The sequence below is a fragment of the Nyctereutes procyonoides genome, unplaced genomic scaffold (assembly GCF_905146905.1).
Source record: "Nyctereutes procyonoides isolate TBG_1078 unplaced genomic scaffold, NYPRO_anot_genome, whole genome shotgun sequence".
NCBI lineage: Eukaryota > Metazoa > Chordata > Mammalia > Carnivora > Canidae > Nyctereutes > Nyctereutes procyonoides.
Window position 1 is genome coordinate 19,510,613 of NW_026575036.1, and position 21,481 is coordinate 19,532,093.

At 34.8% G+C, this 21,481-nt stretch overlaps 1 protein-coding gene across 3 annotated transcripts in view; it reads left to right on the top strand.

The window, feature by feature from the left end:
- Nucleotides 1-21,481, top strand: part of CNTN1 (contactin 1) — a 347,447-nt gene that overhangs the window by 322,508 nt on the left and 3,458 nt on the right. The gene's annotated exons all lie outside the window — the stretch shown is intronic.

A 21,481-nucleotide genomic window follows, 5' to 3' on the forward strand; every position in this document is an offset into this window, starting at 1 on the left:
ATAGTATAGCCTTGTGAGGGGGCAGAGAGTAATGGGGAAGAGGCTCTTGGGGTGATGACAATGCTATTTCTTTGCCTGGCTGCTAAGTATGTAGGTGTTCTGTTGTAGTAATTGTTAAATTATATTTTTTTAAAGTATTGATTTAATAACTTATTTCAAAGTTGTATAAGTTAAAAGGGGGTTGAAGAAGTTGAGGAGTAAAAAGTTTATTGAATTTGGCATTTTATAGGTGTATATTTGCTTACTAGGGTTACCATCACAAAGTACCACAGACTGGGTAGTTTAAACAATAGAATTTACCTTTTCACACTTATAGAGGTTAGAAGTCTGAGCTCAAGATGTCAGTCAGGTTGGCTTCTTCTGAGACCTCTTTCCTTGGATTATAGATGGCTGTCTTCATGTAGTCTTCCCCTCTGTGTGTGTTTGTGTTCTGATTTTTTTCTTTTTATAAGAACACCAGTCATATTGGATTATAGTTGTCCCTAATGACCTTATTTTGACTTAATTACCTCGTTGATGACTATCTCTAAATATCGTCACATACTGAGTTACTGGAGGTTAGAGCTCCAACACAGAGATTTTGAAGGGACTAAATTCAGCCCATAACAACGTTATTGGTAATTTCAAGAGAAAAACTTCCATAAAAGAGTGTGGGTGAAGGTCTTATTTCTCTAAGCCAACCTCACAGAACTTACATTCTGAAGAGAGGAAACAAGATCAATCAGGAAGAAATAAAGCAGGGGCCAGTAGATAAGTAGAGATGGAAGACAGCAAGGGCTATGAGTGGGAGGAATGGCTTACTCTGATGGGATAACACTGAAAAAGAGATTCAGTGAAGTGAAGGATTGGTCCATGCAGTTATCTGGAGGAAAAGTACTACTATTAGAATAATACAAAGCCCTATTGTAGGAGTATGATTGGATGTTCAAGGAACAGCAAGGAGACCAGTGTCACTAGGGTTGAGCAAGGCAGGGGGAGAGTGGACACATTTGGGATAGAGAAATAGATGGAACCGGAGTCATCAGAAGGTTTATTTACAAGTCCTGGTTAAAGACTTGGATTTTACTCTAAATGTGATGAGAATCCATTGAAGCATTTTAAGATGAGAAATGACAAAATTGGATGTATATTTTACAAGTCTTATTTTATCTGTTCATTGAAAGGAAGTAGAAATCTCATGAATGGTGGGAGAAAAAACTTCTGTGAATCTCTAGAAACTGGGAGAGCAGTTAGAAGACAAAAGGTGACAGTCCAAGCAGTAGATAAAGTCAGCTTTGACTAGTATGGTCACAGAAGTGAGAAGTATATTCAGGATTCATTTGGAACAAGATCCAACAATATTTTCTGATGATTTGATAAGAGATGTGAAAGAGGACTTGGCATAATTCCAAGAATTCAGATTAACCAACAGAATCACCTACTGAAATGGACAACAGTATCATCTACTTTAACAGAATTATCTACTAAAAATAGATGATTGGAGAAAATAAGGAGTTCAGATTTTGATGTGCTAGTTCATGCTATGTCCATTAGTCATCCAGGTGGAGATAGATTGTAAAAAGAAGAATCATCTAGCAAAACTGAGAAACCAGCTGAGGTCAGATAACAAATTTGTCAGAGAACCAAGCAGCATAATTATGTAACTATCTGCAATTCATACCAGCCTGGGTAGCAGATGGTTGTTGATGTTGCCTAAAGTTGGCAGCTTTCATGGCTAATATAGGAGGAGATCAGGGGAAACAAGGATTCATTACTTCTAGTTAAAGAATAATTTAAATAGCTGAGCAGAGTTTGTGTCTATTAAAACATTTCCAGCCGTCAATAACAAACCCTCAAATCAAAATTGCTTAAGAAATAGGTGGCTTTTGGGATCCCTGGGTGGCGCAGTGGTTTGGCGCCTGCCTTTGGCCCAGGGCGCGATCCTGGAGACCCGGGATCGAATCCCACGTCGGGCTCCCGGTGCATGGAGCCTGCTTCTCCCTCTGCCTGTGTCTCTGCCTCTCTCTCTCTCATTCTATGTGACTATCATAAATAAATAAAAATTAAAAAAAAAAGAAATAGGTGGCTTTTAGGCCTTAGTGAAATCAGTGTCTCAAAAATATAATCAAGATCCATTTCCTCCCAACCCCCTGCATCTCCACCTGCAATGTTTTAGAATCAAATTCATTTAAGACTCATCTTCTCTGTAGTTACAATATGGCTGCAGCAGAGCTAGGAATTATTGCATGCAGACCTTATAACGTCCAAGGAAGAAGAGGTCTGTCTCTGTTCAAACTCCATCTTAAAACAAAGGACCTTTACCGGAGACTCTCAGAAAATCTTTTCAATATCGTCTAGAATTGAGTTTACTAAACTAGTAAAATACCATTTTTAAAAAGATTTTATTTATTTATTTATTTATTTATTTATTTATTTATTTATTTATTTATTTATGGGAGACAGAGAGATAGAGCACAAGAGGGAGGAGGGTCAGACGAAGAAGCAGATGCCCTGCTGAGCAGAAGCCTGACTAGGCACTCAATTTCAGGACCCCAGGATCATGATCTGAGTCATGGAAGGCCTTAACCAACTGAGCCACCCAGGCATCCCCAAAATGCCATTTCTATGTTTGCTCAAAGTGATCATGATTTATCTCAGATCTGGGATGGTAAAACTTTCTTTGAGGAGTAAACATCTGAGCAAAAGCTGGAGAGTGTGTTGGCAAGGAAGCAGAGAGAAAAAGATTTCTACTTAATATTAAAAGTTAAATAATAAGGTAAATAATGAGGTAAATAAAATAAATGAGGTTATAGGAAAATGAAAAAGAAGATACTAGATCAAAGAACAGCTTCATAAAAGTATAGTAGAGGGATAAAAAGTTATAGGAAAGATACAAAGTTAACTTCAAAAGCAGACAATTTAGGCAGGATTATTTTTATGAAGTAAAAAGGAATGGTAATCAATATGAATTTTGAGATTAAAATGAGGATTAATTATGTTGAACATATTACCAAGGATTATATCAAATTGAGATAACTCTGATCCAAAGTCGGTAAACAGAAGTTTGTCATTAAACAACAAACTAGCACTATCCCTGTTAAAGAATATTTAAATGGGTAAATAGAAGTGTTTAAGGAACAGTGTAATTACTGCCATAGGAAAATTGTATATGTTTTTTCTTGTCTTTTAGATTAGATACTTCATAATACCCAAATGTATGAGACAATCTCTTCCCCTTGAGGGCTGCATTTGGTGGTGTTTTCTAAATTTAGAAAGTTATAGTAGGAGGGTAGAATCTGGAAAGATTATTGCTAACGGAACCTAGCATGAAAAGGGACTCCTATATAACGTAAGTGTTCTCAAAAAGAGAGTTGAAAATTAAAGGAACTTATAATTTTTTCCTTTAAATGTTTATTTAAATTCTAAGTAGTTAACATACAGTGCATTATTGGCTTGAGGAGTAGAATTCAATGATTCATCACTTACATACAACACCCAGTACTCATCATAACAAGCGCCATTCTAATACCTACCACCCATCTAGCCCATTCTCTACCCAGACTCTTTTTTTTTTTCTACCCAGTCTCCTAATGATAGAGAACTAAGGTTTGATGGAGGGAGGAATTTATCATTTTTGAAGAATGTAATTACACTAAAGAAGTTCCAAAAAATGAACCGATGGTCCTAGTAATCTATTTTTCATCTTGTTTGCATAATTCCAAGCTTTGTGAAATATAAAGTTTCAACAAATTTTATGATAAGTCATAATATATTGTATAAATAAGTTGGTCATGAGAAAATGAATAATCTTGCGCCATGGCATATCTTATATGTCTAATTATTCGTAAGCTCAATTTTGCATGTTTATGAATGTTGATACATTAGTAGCATAAAAATTACATTAAGATATCTGTTCTCTATATACAAATGGACTCGAAATATTCTAAAATCCTAAGGAAGGGATATTATATCCACTCCAAATGGGATATTGCTTTATATTTTCTCCTTAAATAAAAACAACAAATAAGTGAATTAAAATAATTATATTATCTTTAATGATATACACATCAACAATCAAAACATCATTTCAAAATTAATTTTCCTCTGAAACATTATAGGGTGTCTTGAAATGTGTAACCCTCTCAGGAAAGTATAAAGATAATTGTGCTGAGAAAGTTGAGTTTTAAATTTTCGCTCTGAAGAATTGATATTCATCCACAGTAACCAAAATTTTAAATCTATTTAGAAAAGAAAATGAGTTCATCATTGTTAAAACTAAATCCCTGGAAATGTCTCACAAATAGAACTGGAAACCTTTAATGCCATAATAAGAGGGAATATAAAACACTTAAACTGGAAAGTGATATATCAACATATTAAAATGGTCCATTTGATACTACCTTAGGGACCAGCTTTAGTGATTTATGAAAGGAATGTTTAGGCCTCAAAGAACTTCCCAGAGTTAGATAAGGCTAGAAGCCAGGCCCCTCAGTAGATTATTCACAGTATGAAAGCAATGCAATGAAGCAAAAGACACTCCAGAGCTGCTTTTTACAGATACCTTCTGCAAAATGAGCCAGACCAAGAGGAAATAAGTCATTTAGAACATATCCCAAAAGTATGAATTTCTCCAGCCAGTTTTCTTTCCTCGATAACCTACTAACTAGTCCAGGCTTGTATAATGGACTCTCAGCTCTAAAGCAAATCACCAGCCTTAGTCACATGGCCATAAAAAGCAGAAAGAGTGTTACAGAGGACTCGCTTAAGGAGACCCTTAGCCCACAGCCAGAAGTGCCCAAAAGTTGCGAATTCTCTGGATATCAACATCGGTGTAGATAGATGATCCTTCCAATGCCCTCGCCTCTTAATTCCTCTTTTTTTGATGATCTTGTCACCTGTTCCTGATCACATTCCAGACAGGGGTTCACAGACTTGAATGTGGTCCTTGAAACTTTAATGATAAAAATTAAATGGTAATTTTTACTAATTTCTAAGCCAAATTCATTACTCCTTCAAACATGAAATGTAAGCAATAAATCACTATCACCAATAACATTCACAGATATTCTCATCCAATATTTCATCTGTTAATGCATCACTTCTTCAAAAATATATTAGACATAATCTTGTTTTTAATGTGCTAGTAAGCACACTAACGTGTTAATAAACATATATTTGCTTCCTTGATATTTTTGAAAGTATATTTCAATATATTTGGTTTTCTTTTAGTTCTATATTTTATATTTTATGTACGTAAAAGCATTATTTGCAGCATTCTCAGAGATTTAGTCTGCCAAAGTGTTTATGATACACAGAGGCTTAGAATCCTTACAATTCTTGATATGACTAATAACTGCAAAAAAATTAAAATGTTAATTTTAAGCATTTATTTTCTGACCACTAACTCTTATTTTTCTAGTTTATTCCTTCAGATCTCCTCCCAACTCCACCATTTCTTCCACCCTTTCCCACCCGGACCTTCCATTCAACTTACTGCTTGTTTATCCCTTCTTCCACTCATGTCCTCAGGTCCCTCCTTCAAGAGCTTGGATTCCACAGCCCATAATTAAAACCACTTCCTTTTCTGTACTTTACCTCATTTTCCCTTTAATGCTCCTCACATGGCCAAATCCAAACTCTGATTAAATACAAATTTCTGTTGTACTATGTGCCTGAATACAAGGAGAACTGTGCTCCTGTCAAGATCTCCCTGTGCATCCCCATCCTCAACACTTACCAACTCCCAAAACACTATTTGCCCAGAGACCCTCAGGTCTAATCATGCCCATAGATCTCATTTATGGCACTAACCAAAGAAGCCCAGAAATCCCTGATTAACACAGTTCTGGGTGCTCCCTTTTCTGACTCCATTTCTATCCACACTTAACTCTTAAAATCTTCCCACTCTGCCCCCTGAAATTCATTGTTGGTCACCAGCCAAGTGTCCTATAATATCCATCTCTTCACTACGTTTCCTTCCCCTTGTTTTCTTTAAGATTTGATCTATTTATTTGAGAGAACATGTGTGTGAGAGAGTGCATGCACATGTGTGCATGAGCAGGAGGAGAAGCCAAGGGAGAAGCAGACTCCCTGCTGAATGGAGAGAGGTGGGCTCAATCCTAGGACCCTGGGATCAGGACCTGAGCCGAGGCAGACACTTAGCTGACTGAGCCACCAGCTGCCCCTTCTTCCCTTTCTTAATTCATCTGAAATATTGCTCTAATTGCTTTTCCTGCACTTTGTTCAGACTCCCTGGACACTGGGCCTGGTGGCAGGGTAGTTGTCCTTCTTGCTTCTTGTTACTTCCATAGTATTCTCCTTTCTTGCTCAAAAAGCCCTGCTTAGAATTTCATATCATCTGCTTCTCTCATTCATTTTTCCTTTTTGAAGTTTTCTACTAATCCCTTGCATCCTTTCTACTCATTCCTTGAGGAGGAGTTAAGAGCCCAGATGACTGTCACTATCTCGAGAACTACTTCTATCATACTTTTTGTTGATTTCAGTTGACATGCAGATGATCCTTACATTACACTGTCCTCTCAGTTCCTTGAAATACTCTGCTCATTTATGTTGTCCTTCCTATGGTTCTACTCTAACCTTATTATTGCTGTTTTTATAATATCAAAGACTCTGGTCTCTGACCACCACCTATCTTTCCTCTCAATTTATTTGTTTTAGTATTTTGACTCCTAAAATTTTTTGACCCACCATAAATCATTGATTTTATCACTTTTTCAGTGTTTTTCTCTCAATTTCATGATATCTAGCTTCAATCCCAGAGCCACATGTTATAGTTACTCCTGTGTATAGAACCCCCAGCCCTCCAGTTCTCTTGGCTTCTCTTACTTCATTATACTCACTTGGATATATCATGGATTAATTCCAACTGTCCACTTATGTCTATGCCTGCACTCTCAAAGCTAAAGGTGGCTAGAGAAAAATACCCAACACTAAGACTGGTTACACCACCTTGAATTCATGACCACTCACTTCAAGCAGGACTGCAGTGCTACTGGGCCATTCATTAGGTTTTCCTAATACCTTTATATTCTTCTCTTCCTGACTGCTATTTTGTACTTCTCCTTCCTTAAATTTCCAACATATCTTTCCTATCTTCCTTCTTTAGTCAATAACATGATTCTGTTTTTCTAAGAAAATTAAAGAAATCAGAAGCAACCACTATGTACCTTGCCATCCCTCCCAATCACCTGAATGAGCTCTATGTTCCTATCTAAGAGCCACTCTCCACACAGGAGCCAGATTCCAACACCTCCTGCTAATTCAAGAGTATTTCCTCAACCATTCTGTCTTGTCTTTTCTGCATTGCCATTTTCCTTTTTCTCTATTTGATTTTTTTTTTTGCATCACTATACAAGTATTCAGCAATAGTGCCCATCTTTAAGAGGAAACAAAGAAAAAAAAAGGAAAATCTCCTTGTAGCTATTGTGTTGTTCTATGAGTTTCTTTAAAGCAAAATGCAATCGATAATTTGTTCATCTTCACCATCTCTAATTCCACTCTCAAATTCTGTCTTGAATTTGCTTCAATCAGGTTTTCATCTCAACACTATCAAAAAGCTCTTGTCAGGTCACCAATGACCTTCACATTTTTATTCCAGGAGTTATTCTTTATTTAATCTCTTAGCAGCATCAATACAGTTGATCACCTTCTACTCCTTTGCTTTCTGGACATCAGTTTCTAGGTGATTTTTTCCTCCTCACTCACAAGCTGCTGTCCTCAGTCTCTTTTGCTGGTTCCTGATCATCTTTCCAACTTTTGAGTTTAAAATACCCCAGACTCAGTACTTCAATAATTATATCTCTCTTAGTCCCTAAGTAATCTTATACAGTTTCAAGGATTTAACTGCTGAAAGCTCTCAAGCATAAGTCTCCCATTTATTCAACTGACTCACTACTTACCAGTATCTCCACTTAGATCTAAAATAAACCTTCCCTCCACCCCACTATATCTGCTTTTCTTACATCTTTACCCATCTTGACAAAACATTTGCAAACTTCCTTGAAGTCATCTATGACTTTTCTTCTCTTACATACAACATTCATTTCATCAAGAAATCTTATTGGTTTTATCACTAAAATATGTCTAAAAACCTCCAGACCTGCTGCCACCATCATGGTTCAGTGATCCTGCTTTCTCTCCAGGATTATTGTACTAGACATCTAACTGTGTTCTCTGCTTTGTGCTTAGCTAGCACCCTACAATTCGTTGAATGTAGAATGATCACAGTGATCATTTTCACTTATGTCAGCTCTTATCTGTGCAAAAACTTCCATTGACTTTCCACCTTACTCAGAATGGGACTAGGGCATATTCATATTTGTATCTTGTCTGATCTGTGTCAACCGTGGCTATTACCATTAACTCCCTAGCTCACAAAACATAAATCTATTTCTGTGAGATTCTTATTTTTTTAATATTTTATTTATCTATTCATGAGAGACACACAGAGAGAGGCAGAGAGATAGGCAGAGGGAGAAGCAGGCTCCCCATGGGAGCCCGATGTGTAGTAATAGCATTAGTACAGGTTGTTTTTGCTATTTTGATATCATGATCTCTTAGCTTAGTCTAATTTTTTCCTAAACTTATTTTCCTTCTTCTTAATTTCCTTATTTTTTACTTTATCATGATTTATGTATCTTTTAAACTACCTTAAAACCTTTTTAGAATGAGGCAGCTTATAAGTAAATATTTTTATTTTATTCTCCATAAAAACCTGACAAAGCATTTTGACTCAATATTTATTTTCTCAGCTGAACTAGCAAAAAAGTTATCTAAATAAGTGTTGATGTCTTAAAATGTCTCAAAAACTCAGATCATAAATGACTTAAAAGCATGCATTGACCTTTAAGAACTATAAAACACATGTATCACATTTCTAACATATACATTATGATGAAAATATGAGGTAAAAATAATTCTTTAAATATAAAGTCATAAAGATTGTATTCTAAAATGTAATAGCTGATAAAATCTAAAGAAAATGTTAAAAATGAAGACAAATTGATACAATTGAAAAGTGCTTATATATTTAGTATGATAATTTTCATGGCAATTGGAGTATAGGCACATACGATTCTAAGATTACAAGGAAATTGTAATCCAAGGAGAAACTTAAAATATAAGGCAAACCAATTTAATAGAGAAAGATTAGAAATAGAAAAAAATGGTGCCACCATATATGAAATATATAGCCATCATAATTCTTATATATATTCTTCCAAATACCTCAAGTAATGTAGTAACATTATATATTCTGAGGTTTTGGAGAGTGCTTTGGTTTTTATAAATGAAAAGACATTCTTTCTTTTTATGTAGTCATTATAAGTGGCTGCCTAAACCTCCAAACATATAAATATACTGTTATGGGTACCTGATACCAACATGGATTTGATATAGAGAATAAAGTCCTACACAGATAAAATTTATTTAGCTTCTGGGGTTTTTGTTTTGTTTTGTTTTCACTGAATATATTTTTCTGCTAATAACACAGAGTTGGTCTTTTAGAAGATTGCTTATTTTCTGGGAACACTGGTTATTTTGTGAGTTTGTTAATTACTTCGCCTTTTGTAGGGGTGATTTTGATTGTTGAACACATCTTTTTTTTGACATATACTAGTTTTTGTGTTTTTCATAGGATTGAAAAACTGTCCTTAGTAAACAAATTTTAAATGATCTCTAATATATTTGAACTAACTAAGGTATATTTAAAAATCATTACAAAAAAGATATTATCTCATATATATTATCACTTTTGTAGAACTTTGGGTTCAGGTAAAGAAATAAGACAATAATTTAACTTAGAATTTTATTATTCTTATTTTGCCTAATTTTCAAATGAATATAATTTAATCACTAAGGTGAGAATTCCAATAACTCTATTGTCTTGTTATTCTCTAATTCTTTAAGTAGTATTTTCTATGCCAACCATTAATTATATTCAGAAAAAAATTTTAAATCCATATATTATGATCAAATAAAAGAAATATAAAAGAAAATAAAAATTACATTATTCTTGGAAGAAAATAAAATGCAAATGAGGATGCTTTTTATTATAGAGTGATTATTTGAAATTATTTACTGTTTTAAAATCTCTTTACTGTTCTTCCTGGAAGAAGATTTACTTACTAAAATTGAAGATTAAGAAAATGAGTTATAAATTATAATTGATAACATAAGTAATAAATGCCAAGAGTTACAACATTGATTATTAAAAGAAGAATAAAACATATACATGACAGATAATATTAAATGCAGAATTATAAGTATTTCCTAAGGCATAACTGATTGTAAGCATTTTTCTATAAATTAAGTAGAATTGTTGCTAATGTCTAGTATTGCAGATTATATATATTTTTATAACACAAGATATATGAGACAAAGTATCTAGACAAAAGATGGAAAAATAACAGTGAGGATATAATGAGAGACAGGCTCTGCTTTTGGCAAGGAAAGAAATGGTTATTCTCTCCTCACTTTATTTGAACAAACTTCTTGTCCTTATAATTAACCTATTGAAATATATGCAATAGCACTTACAACAGCACATAGCAGTTACTCAATTGTTTTATTTAATCAATAGTAGCTACTAATGAATTGTACAACCTAGCACATGAATAACATGCTTTACACAGAATAATGTCTTCACATTATATTATTATTAATTACCATGTTATACTTAAATAACTTATTTTTTAGTTTCTAGATGTACTGAGGTGTATATATACAATTCAGAGAGTGTCAAATCATGGAATACTTTTGTGTAAATTTGATAAATTACCATTTACATGTGTTAATTTACAAAAAACTTGGTCTCTATTGTTGATTGTATTTTCTATACAGATATGCTGTATAGGCAGTGAACATTATGTCTCTTATTGCTTTCCTTGACCATTTTTTTATTAAACACATACAACATTGCAAGTTTTAAAACTAAAGATTAGGCATTATTTCATGTAGCAAATGTTTCTGTTGTGGCTATTTTCCCAAGTTAACATTTGAAAAACTATGTTTGAAATATAGCCTAGCAAAATGTGCTTTTGATTAATATTTTTAACATCAGTGAGAATTTTCCAGGCATAAAAGGGGGTTCCAGTCCAAGGCAACAAATGTTGACTTTGAGAACATATAAAATGGCATCCCCTTCAGTGCATTTTGGGATGTGACACTCGAAAAGATGGTAGGGTAGAAATAGTTGGAGTAGAGGTTGTATTCGGACTGTGAAAAAGGGGCAGATTGAATATATAGGTTTGTTTTTTTTTTTCATGGTATTTTCTTTCTGATATTTAAATAAGAGGTGATGAAGTCCTTAATTACTAAGTCAGAAGCAGCAGAGAGAGTAGGTAGAGAGATTCTAGAGATGTACTGGAGATAGAATCAATTGTTCTTGGTGACCAAGTTGATATATTGCAAATGAAGGTAAAAGTGTCTTGCAAATGACTCTATGTTTTCTATTATGAGTAATAAGTGCATGTCAGCATCATTGACTGAGCTAAGTAATTAAGTAATTTAGAAAGATAGGAACATTTCATAATAATAATGACAAAGATGGAACAGAAAGAATATAGGGAGAAAGAAGTGGTTCTGTGACAAACTCTGAAGAGCTCTCACATGGAAAAACCAGGTCAGGACATACTCTCTCAAGACAAATCATTAGTCTCAAACTTATTTCTAGATTTTATAAATTTGTCTCAATACTTAGAAAATTAATTGAGTTATTTCAAACATATTAGTATATCATCAATCAATGTATAAAGACTCTTTGTATAAAGTACACCATCAAGAGGCATAAAGATGCAAGGTACAAGTCTTAAGGGAAGAATGACAGTAATAATTCCAAAAATTTTATAATGAAATGACTAGAAGAAAACTGGCACTACTGGTAGGAATACAGACAGATGTTGCAAGAATTTCAGTTTCCACTCACTGTGTGGGAATTTGGCTTGTTCAATATAAACAAAACGGTTTCTTAAAAAATTTCCCAGAATTCCTGGTGGTTAGCAAGGAGTAACTACTCTGCTGATTTTTAAAATAAACTCCTTGCAGAAGTGATGAAAGCCAATGTTCTTTTTTTTTCCATTTTCTTGAACTTAGAGAATTTTGAAAAGAACTTACAACATCAGAGTTTAGCATGTGAAAATAAAACTGAGAATGAGCTTTCTGGAAAGAGAATTCTGAAAAATGTATAAACAAAGTGAAAATTCCATGCAGATACCATCCAATGTGATTGGATTGTTTTATATCTTCTAGATGAGAAGCTAAATAAGAACAAACTTAGAAATCTTTTAGAGTTAATCAGTGGTAAGTTCCAGGCAGTAACTCCTTATACATTTCAGACTGTTGATAAAACAGCTGAGAAGGTATCTCTCCTGTGGAAGCGTAAAAAGAAGGTTCAGCTTGTTGCAATCCTTATAAAAGTTGTAGAGAGTCAGTGAATTTGGACAGTTTTTTATAAGAGCTTGATGTGCATTTGGAAAATAGAGACACCAATTAATCCTTGCTGGTAGACAAATGACACTGAATCCTGCATTGAAGTCCCAAGGCCTGACAAACAAATGAGTTTAGGTTCGTATTAGGAAGGAAAATCTTAAATACCAAAATACTACCTCAAACAGGTGAGTCACTCATTTGCCATAGCCCCAAAGCAATGACTCAAGAAAAATCACATGAGACTTTGGTCACAGTTTTACCCCAGGAAATCTTCCAAGGTGGTTGTGTCTCTGACTCACCATGTGAAACCAGTGGAGAACTAGGATCCTTGACTGTTTTTGCTGTGGAGCTGTTTAGAGATCCATAGTAATTTCCACCTTTCAGTGCATTACTTTAGGGAGGTTGGATCACTGAATTCTCTAGCCATAGTAGGAGATACTCATGAAGCATCCATGGAATAGAGAAAACATCACTGGAGTTAGAACCATGTTTCAGTTCAATACCCAATTTTTACTTTTTCTAGGTGGCCAAATCTGAGCCTTAGGCCTCTCATCTGTAGATGAGGATAATGATGCATACTTCAACTGTGTATCATGTGAATTAAGCAAAATAACATTTTACAAACTTCTCCGAACTGAGCTGGCACATAATAAATTATAAAAATTAAAAATCCATTAAATGGATATTTATTAATGATATATCATGGGCAGACTGTCCAGAAAATTTAGGAATACATGAAATAATTTTAATTAATTTTAAATGAATCTTTTTATTCTCATTTCATCATTATTTGTATATTTAAATTTCGGAGTTTTCTTCATTGTTAGATGAAGATTTTATTTAAAAAGAAAAGCAGACCTAAAAGTTAAATCGGAATTAATCTTCATCTAGCCTTTAATAAAACCAGACAGGTAGAATGAAAATTACCCCAAGGCAGGCCAGCCACTTGAGTGACTGCCATTAATTAGGGTCCCAAAAGGAGTTACAGGAAACTGGACACAGCTCCTACTTTGGGGCTCATAACACCAATTGACAGACATCTTTTTGAAGGGCTTGCTATTCTAAGCAAATTTAAAAGACTGTACCTATCCTTTCCTATGACTGGGTAATGATTTGTTCCACAAAAATTGATACTAGAGATAGGAGTGCATTTGTCATATTTCCTACAATTTTAAGGATGCCTGTACAAAGTGACCCTCTGTACATGAATAGTCATGACATCCTGCCACATGATAGAGGTAAGCCTTTTGGATTTCATTGTCTCACATAAAAACAAAAACTGTGCTCCACCTTGACCTTGGACATGAATATTAAAATTAGCAGGTCATTTGCCCAAATTTATGTAAAAGAAGAACTGAGAAGAACTCAGTGGGCTTTATGGGAAGACAGATCAGCCTGCTTCCCTTAGTTTGGATTTCTTTTGACTCAATACCATTAAAAGTTTAAAGAAAATTGACTGTTATGACCAGTAGATATTACTCTTACTCTTTATTGTCAATAAGCCAACACACTAGCTGGTCTTCCAAAAGCATGAAGAGGCAAAGCTTTAGAACAAGTGAGTGTGTCTGCGAGGGATGTGCAGAGAACAGTATTCCTTCCTCTATAAGTAAACCCAATAGGCCAGGTATCTGTAGCTCCTGAAAATGTCCAGGAAGTCTTAGCCACAGATATGCTCAAGGGGTTCCTCAAGCCCAGCACTAAAGAGGAACCATTAGCCTTGGAAAGAGGCACACACAAATTCTTAAACTTTCTGGCTCTACTTGCTGTCCTTTTATCTCAAAAACTGAGGAAAAGGGGAGTTAGGCCAGAGGAGCAGATAATTTAATATTTGTTTTAATGAATATGACAAAATAGAATAGGCATTTAAAGTCCCCAGTCTCAAGGCACCTGGGTGGCTCAGTTGGTTAAACATCCAACTCTTGATTTTTGACTCACCCCAACATCTGGCTCTGTTCTCAGTAGGAAGTCTGCTTGAGATTTTCTCCTCTCTGTCTCCTTCTACCCTGCTCCTGCTCAAGCTCTCTCTTTCTCTCAAACAAATAAATAAATCTGAAAAAAAAAAGTCCTCAGTCTAACTTTTATCAAGATTAGAAAAACCGATTCTCGTGGTAGTTTAATACATTCCACAAAGCCAGGGCTAAACATGGTAAGAATGTTCTAGCAGCTATTTCTAAAGCCAAATGTAATGATCTAACAAGCTGACTCTGGTTGTTTGTGAATTAGCAACAAATAAAGAATTTGAATGTTATTTGTTAAAGATTTTATACAAGTTGAAAAAAATAAACCCATGAAATCCATTATGTACATGTTGTACATTTAGTATAATGGAACCCAAATACTGAGGTCTGGGTCTCTCTCTTCTGCCTCATCCTAGGCTCAGTTTATTCTCATTAAAAATTCATGAGGGGCACCAGGATGGTTCAGTTGATTAAGTGACAGACTCTTGATTTTGTCTCAGGTCATGATCTCAGGGTTCTGAGATCAACCCCACATCTGGCTCCATACTCAGTGTGGGGTCTGCTTGACATTCTCCCTCTCCTTCTCCCTCTGCCTCTATCCTAAAATAAATAGATTAATTAATTAATTAATTTGTGAAATAAACATTGTTTTAATGAACAAATTATATTTCATATTTCAAATTTACAATTATCAGATGACTTTTACTATGCATTTTTAGCAGTTTTTTTTTTCATTTAATTAGCACAAATACCCTGCTGTGTACTACACTTCCTATTTTGCAGATAAGGAAATGGAGGCTCTGAGGGCTTAAGTACCTTTATGAGGGCAAATATATTCAAATATATTCAAATAAGGCACTCTGGGCAAATATATTCAAGTAGAATTCTTTCTAATGCAGAATCTCGTTCTCTGGTGAAAATATAACCTTGCATTTCTAAAGAAGTAGATAAGCTAATTTAAAAGAGCCTCATAGTTATAATCTCAGCTTGCCCGAAAGTTGTATCAAAATTAAGCTATTTGAGCATATCCTTGTTGGTCAATAGGCAGTTAGAAGTTACTCTTACATTTCCCAGCAATGAATTGTTCATCACTATATTGGAAACTCATGTTTCTTTTTCAAAGAGGAAATGTATACTGGCAATCTAGCATTCTGACCTGGAAAGGCCCAAAGTTAACAGTAAGGAAAGAAACACAACTGCCAGGGTGAGCTGCCAGCAAACCATATACCCCTGCCAAAAAGAAAAAAAGAATCTTATTTTGCTTGGCATATGGGTTTAAAATTGCCAAACAAGTAGGAACAGCAAGATTAGTGGGTTGCATGACTTTGAAAAAAACCATCAAAGCCACTATCACTTACATGATCAAACTTTTAATGTGTCTTTATAAACTAATATCAACTTTGATTATTATAAATGAGGGGAAATATGACAAATATGTTTGCAAATTTTATGGCTCAGTGCTTGATATTCTTAAATACATTATGGTTTGCTTAGAATCATAGACTCATGACCATAGTAGGAACCTTAGGACTTATAACACTGAACCCTATCATTTTCCAAAGGGAAAATCCATATCCTTGACAAGTGAAATAGCCAAAGATCACACCAGCCTCAGAGCCACATTTTTGAGTCCAAAGAAGTTATACAACTACCTGTTGACAGAACTGGAAGGCTTTAGGCTGTCTTTCTCCTTCTCCATATATAGTTTAATATTTTCCTATCTCAAACAGACATAAAAAGATAAAATTATCAAAAGCAAAATAAAGTAAGCTGATTTATAAAGACACCATAAAAATAGATATCTAAAGAAAAAATAATGAAAACATATAGAAAAAGTCTGCTTCATTTTACTTTCTGATTTCTTTTTTTTTTTTTTCCTAGAAACTCTTAAAACCAACTGGGGTAAATATCCATTACTTCATTTTGTCAAAGGCAGGTAGTTAATGCTTATAATAATTGATTTAAAATTGCAACATGTCTTGACATATTCCCCCAGAGACCTATCTGAAGCAAACCCAAAGCTATCTTTCTAAAAAGCTACCTCCTCTAATTTTAATAAGCACTAGATAGTTTATAAAAATAATTTTGGTATACAGCCCAAAGGAAATTTTGACATTAACCTCACCGAATTGTAGGCATTTAATTGCAAATTTTATGCCAGTTACCAGCTATGTGAAACTTTCCTGCTTTATAAGATTTTCAGTTTATACCGCAGCTCTATTTCAGATTATCATTATTGATAGTGTTTAGACAGGATGAAGAATGGGGTGGGAGCCTAGGGGTGGTGGAGTAAAGGAATCATGAAGAGGAAGAGAAAAAGATAGGGTGGAAATTCAGAAATGAATCAAACAAAACCAAATTTTTCATAAAATCTTAGTATTCAAGACAAATTTTAAAATAATTTGCTTTTGCCTCAGTGGCTTCACATAGCTCAGGTGTGTTCAGTCCTACAAGAAAATTGGATTGCTTAAATATTGTTTTAATTGTAAGAAAATTCATCTATACTTTGTTACAGTTCCATATCTCAAAGTGGGAAACAGTTCTTCAGCTCCTTTAAGTTTGTTTACACTCATTTCTGCCACACAATTTAAGAAAATAAGCATCGTTTTCCCACCTAATACAACCATCCAGTGGAGAAAGAGATACAATTAAATAGTTTGCTGAAGGGTATACAATTGGTAAAAGAAAATTCCCAATTGGTTAGGCTAACCAAAAACAAAACCTTTCACTACTACTTAACCAGACTAAATCTTTATGATTGATCAAATTTGTAAAATGACAAACTCCAAGATCTTCCTATACAAATAAATAAGGTTGGAAATGCTGATTTTACATAGACTCAGCCATAGTGGTTTATTAAATTTCTTAACTTATTCTTCATGTAATTTTCACTGCTGTTGAAATTCCAGATCTTAGAGTAAATATAACCATATGTACTTGTGTATTCCACACCCCCACACCCCCACACACAAAAAAAGTAGCTTTCAGGCTTACAGTGTCTAATGCTGCACCTATCCTGAGTCTCTTTCAATGATTACTCAGATAAATGGCTCCATTACCGTGACTAGTTTACAGAAATAAATAGTCCTGAAGTCTTCAGTAACTAAATAGATCATTTGCTTTTCTTATCTTGATTAGCCTCAAGCAGTTGGAAAAATATGTAAAAGTTGAGGAAGGCAAGTTAGGTTAACAATTACCCGACACATACTTTTCCCATTACCACAAAACACATTTTCCAAAATTATAGACAAAGTATTATTCTTATGACATATTTCTTGACATAAAGCTTATCATAGTCAACAAATTTAAGAGATAATTTTAGGGGACTCAGTGTACATTTGTACTTTTCAGTTGAAATATATTCTCAGTTTTCAGTTTTTCTCCGACTCTTATTTTACTTCTTGATCCCCATAGTTCTTTCACTGGGGAAAGTACTAACCCTTCTGAGACAAGAATGAACATTGATATTTTCTTAAGTCCCCTTGCCTCCCTGGCTACAATGATTGGTTAAGGCATGGGAAACAGTTCCAAGCTAGTGCTATCACAGAAATCCACTAACTCAGCCATAGTAATTGGTCTAGGGAAGGGTGTGTGACCCAGACTCTGCAAATTAGAGTCTTTCCTTGAAACTTTTCTCAATAGAGTTTAGATAAAAAGATGTTGTCTTTTTTGCTCTTGAGAATATATGGCGGTGAGCTTGGATCTCTTGTCTATCTTGAGGAGAAGTCTGAGAATTTGAGACAATACGCAAAAGAAGAAGAGATGAAAGTCAGAGATGTGGGGCACAGGGGTTCAAGTCTCCAGCTGTAGTTGTTCCAAAGCAATATGACATTGGCTCTTTAGTTGGGTTTCTGGTACTTGAAACCAAAGATCCCAACTACAGTGCCACAAAGAAGATAGATAACACTTGAGCTCAACCACTGCCATAAAGTTCAATATGCCCAGTCTTGATCGGTAGAAGTACATTCTAGGAATATTTGTGCTCTAAAAGGACATGTGTGTGACTGGGGAATAATAAGTAGACATATGTATTTCAAATGTAAATTATATGCAGGGAACACCTGCTTTTTGTATTGTTTTGCTTTGTTTTCCACTCATTTACTTTTCAAAAAAATACAACGCAAGATATCTATAGCAAGAAATAAACAGCGTCAAATGCAGTATGGATCACTACAATTTATAGGAGTTTTCGATTAGCCATGCATTTTCTGAATTGCTTTACATAAGGCAGCTGTTTTCAAACCGTGATAAGCAGACCCCCCACAAATTGTGTGGAGTGATGGTAGGCTTTGGAGAGTTCAGGTACTAGCATAACATGGAGGAGATAGAGGCCAGTAGTATATATTGTTCCAGACTGTACACATAAATAAGGTGAGAAATGCCAATATTACATAGACCCAGCGAGAGTGGTTTGTTAAATTTCTTAGCTCATTCTTTATGTAATCATCACTGCTGCTGAAATTCCAGATCTTTGAATAAAGCATCCCTTTCTTCCTACTTCAGTAATGAACTTCTACATATGATTGCTTCTAAAGAAAGGTTATGTTGCTAAAAAATATAGAACCATTGATAGGCATCTTCTCAATTATCACAATAAAGCCATGAGACATATCATTATCCTCATTATCTAGTTGAAAGAACTAAGGCTTAAAAGCATGAAAGAACATGCTCAAGATTACCTAACCAATAAAAGGCAGAAGTAGGATTGAACTTTGCTTTCTTTGCTTAGGCCCAGAGGCCTTAGTCTTATCTGTCACGTGCTACTATTCCTAGTATCCCCATTAGGCTCCTACCAGGACAGTGACCTGCTTATTGATCATGTTTGCTTCTTCAGACCAAGCACAAACCTGCAATCTGATAGGTAGTCAGACTACCTGTAATTAACTGAATTCAGCAAGAAACAAGCCAGAGCAGTAATGGAACACCATTCAATAGGAAAAGAGAAGCTTTCTTAACATAAGGTTTGAGTTCCTGCTGAAGAATTCAGTTGGGGGCCTAGGGGAAGTAGCGATCAGTTCTAGATCTGCTGTTTCTGAGGTTGTTTGGAGAAGCAGGGATTAACTAGGGTTAGGAGTCATCATGAGAGGAGGATGGAAATACCAAGGGTCCCACTACAGGTCACAGTGGTTTCCTTTGCTTTCTTCCTTAAACCTCCTTATTCTACATATTTGAAATCTCTCCCATCTTCTGCTCTTAATTGGAAAAGTTTCAGTGCTTATAGATAGAAGAATTATTTATAACATTATGTGTCATGGACTGTATACTGTACTTGGTATTAGTCAACACAGCTGAAAATACAATTTGGAGATATATCTTGTCCCGAAGTTGTTCACAATCTAGAGATGTTAACAGTTGTGAACACAAAAAGTGGCGTCACAAGAAGAAACTTCTCTGTCTTATAGCATCACCATCAGTAGCTATTTGGATTGGACCTTGGTGTCCAAATTTAAGTATCAGAAAAGGGATTTGTATAAGAACTGACTAGAATGAATGGTTCTCTACTTATCATAAAACTTGCAAAGATGGTTAAACGCTATTTAACTTTTAATTGGAATTTCTCTTCTCAATATATAAGTCTCTTCAGCAGGAATCCTTCCTGAAGGAAATAATAAATCAGAGAAATCAGAGCAGTTTAGGTAAACAAACAAAACAAAAAATCAAGAAAATCCAGTGAAAAAGATATAGTATTCTAAATTGGCTTTATCTTTGTACTGATAGGGAAAAATGATTTACGAGATTGATGACTTGTTCATGTTTGACATGCAGTAAATATATGAGAGTAAAATATATGTTTATTGCATACCATGTAATTACTGACATTATACTTGATAGCAGTATTATAATATACATTTTGTTAGATATAAAACCAATATATATTGAAAATGCTTCAAGAGTATAGGGATCCCACATTTAAAGTGACTTTAAATAGTAATTCAGTCAGGTCTCTAATTTGTGCTTGGAATGTGGAAGAGAATTGAAGATGAAGACCACAATTACATAAGCTTGAGCCATTAGAGAAATTAAATATAACACACATAAACATGAAGAGTTTATTTAAAATAAATCAAATATCCTGATGTTGAAGCCACAAATTATGAAATTGTGTTTGGTTTTCATACTAACACCAAAACTTCAAAATGGCATCCACAATTGACTAAACTTCTTTCTGCAGCCACAGTTTATATGAGCCAACCCACATATTCAGGCAAGTACATGAACGTGTACCCGTCACTGGTGTAATTTGTGGTCAAAGGACAGAGCAATTCAGAGGCCTTGGAGTCATTTTCAGACAAAAGTCTTCAGGACAGATCATTTAACTTAGGTCAGACATTGAAAACTAATGTTTTTCTCTATGATTGAGGTTTATTATTGGTCACCTTATCAGAATAAAATAACATGCGGGCTGTGGCATATTTTAAAAATATCTATGTAGGAAAATGAAATGAAAAAGTACTATGTGAATACAAACCCTTTGCAACAACTTAGGAGCTGTGCTTTCTTGTATGTCATTAATTTTCCTTCTGTGATCTTCTAAGTGTAGTGTCCTTATGCATTTCTAGAACTGGTCCTTTTCCAAAGCTGTCTACAGAAAGTGGCAGAAAGATAGAAAGAGTATGGTCTTTGGAGCCCAGCCAATCTGAGATGGAATCCTGGCTCTGCCCTCTACTGGCCACTGGCTTTGACCAAGTCATTCTACCTGAATCTGAGCTACCTTATCTATAAAGTTAGGGTAGTAAGACCTATCATTATAGGTTGTTGTGTTGATGCCATATTATATATAAAAGGCCAGCAGAGTGTCTGTCTCTTGGGTATAGAACAATAAGTAGTAGCTTCCATAGTCACTATTAGGGTTGGCCTTGCTATTGATAGTTATTATGTAGCAGTGGCATTAATGTGCTATCAGCAGCTACTTGAGGACCATTTATATTGCCCTTGTTGTTCTGTCTTCACTTTTCCACCCTTACTCTTCTGCTTTTTTCTTTATCTGTGTCTAATAATACTTCTCTTACACTTTCTATGCAGCACTCATCGCTGCTGACAGGGCGCTAGTGAGATACCGGCATGTCGATAGATAACAATCATCTTCCACTTGGTGG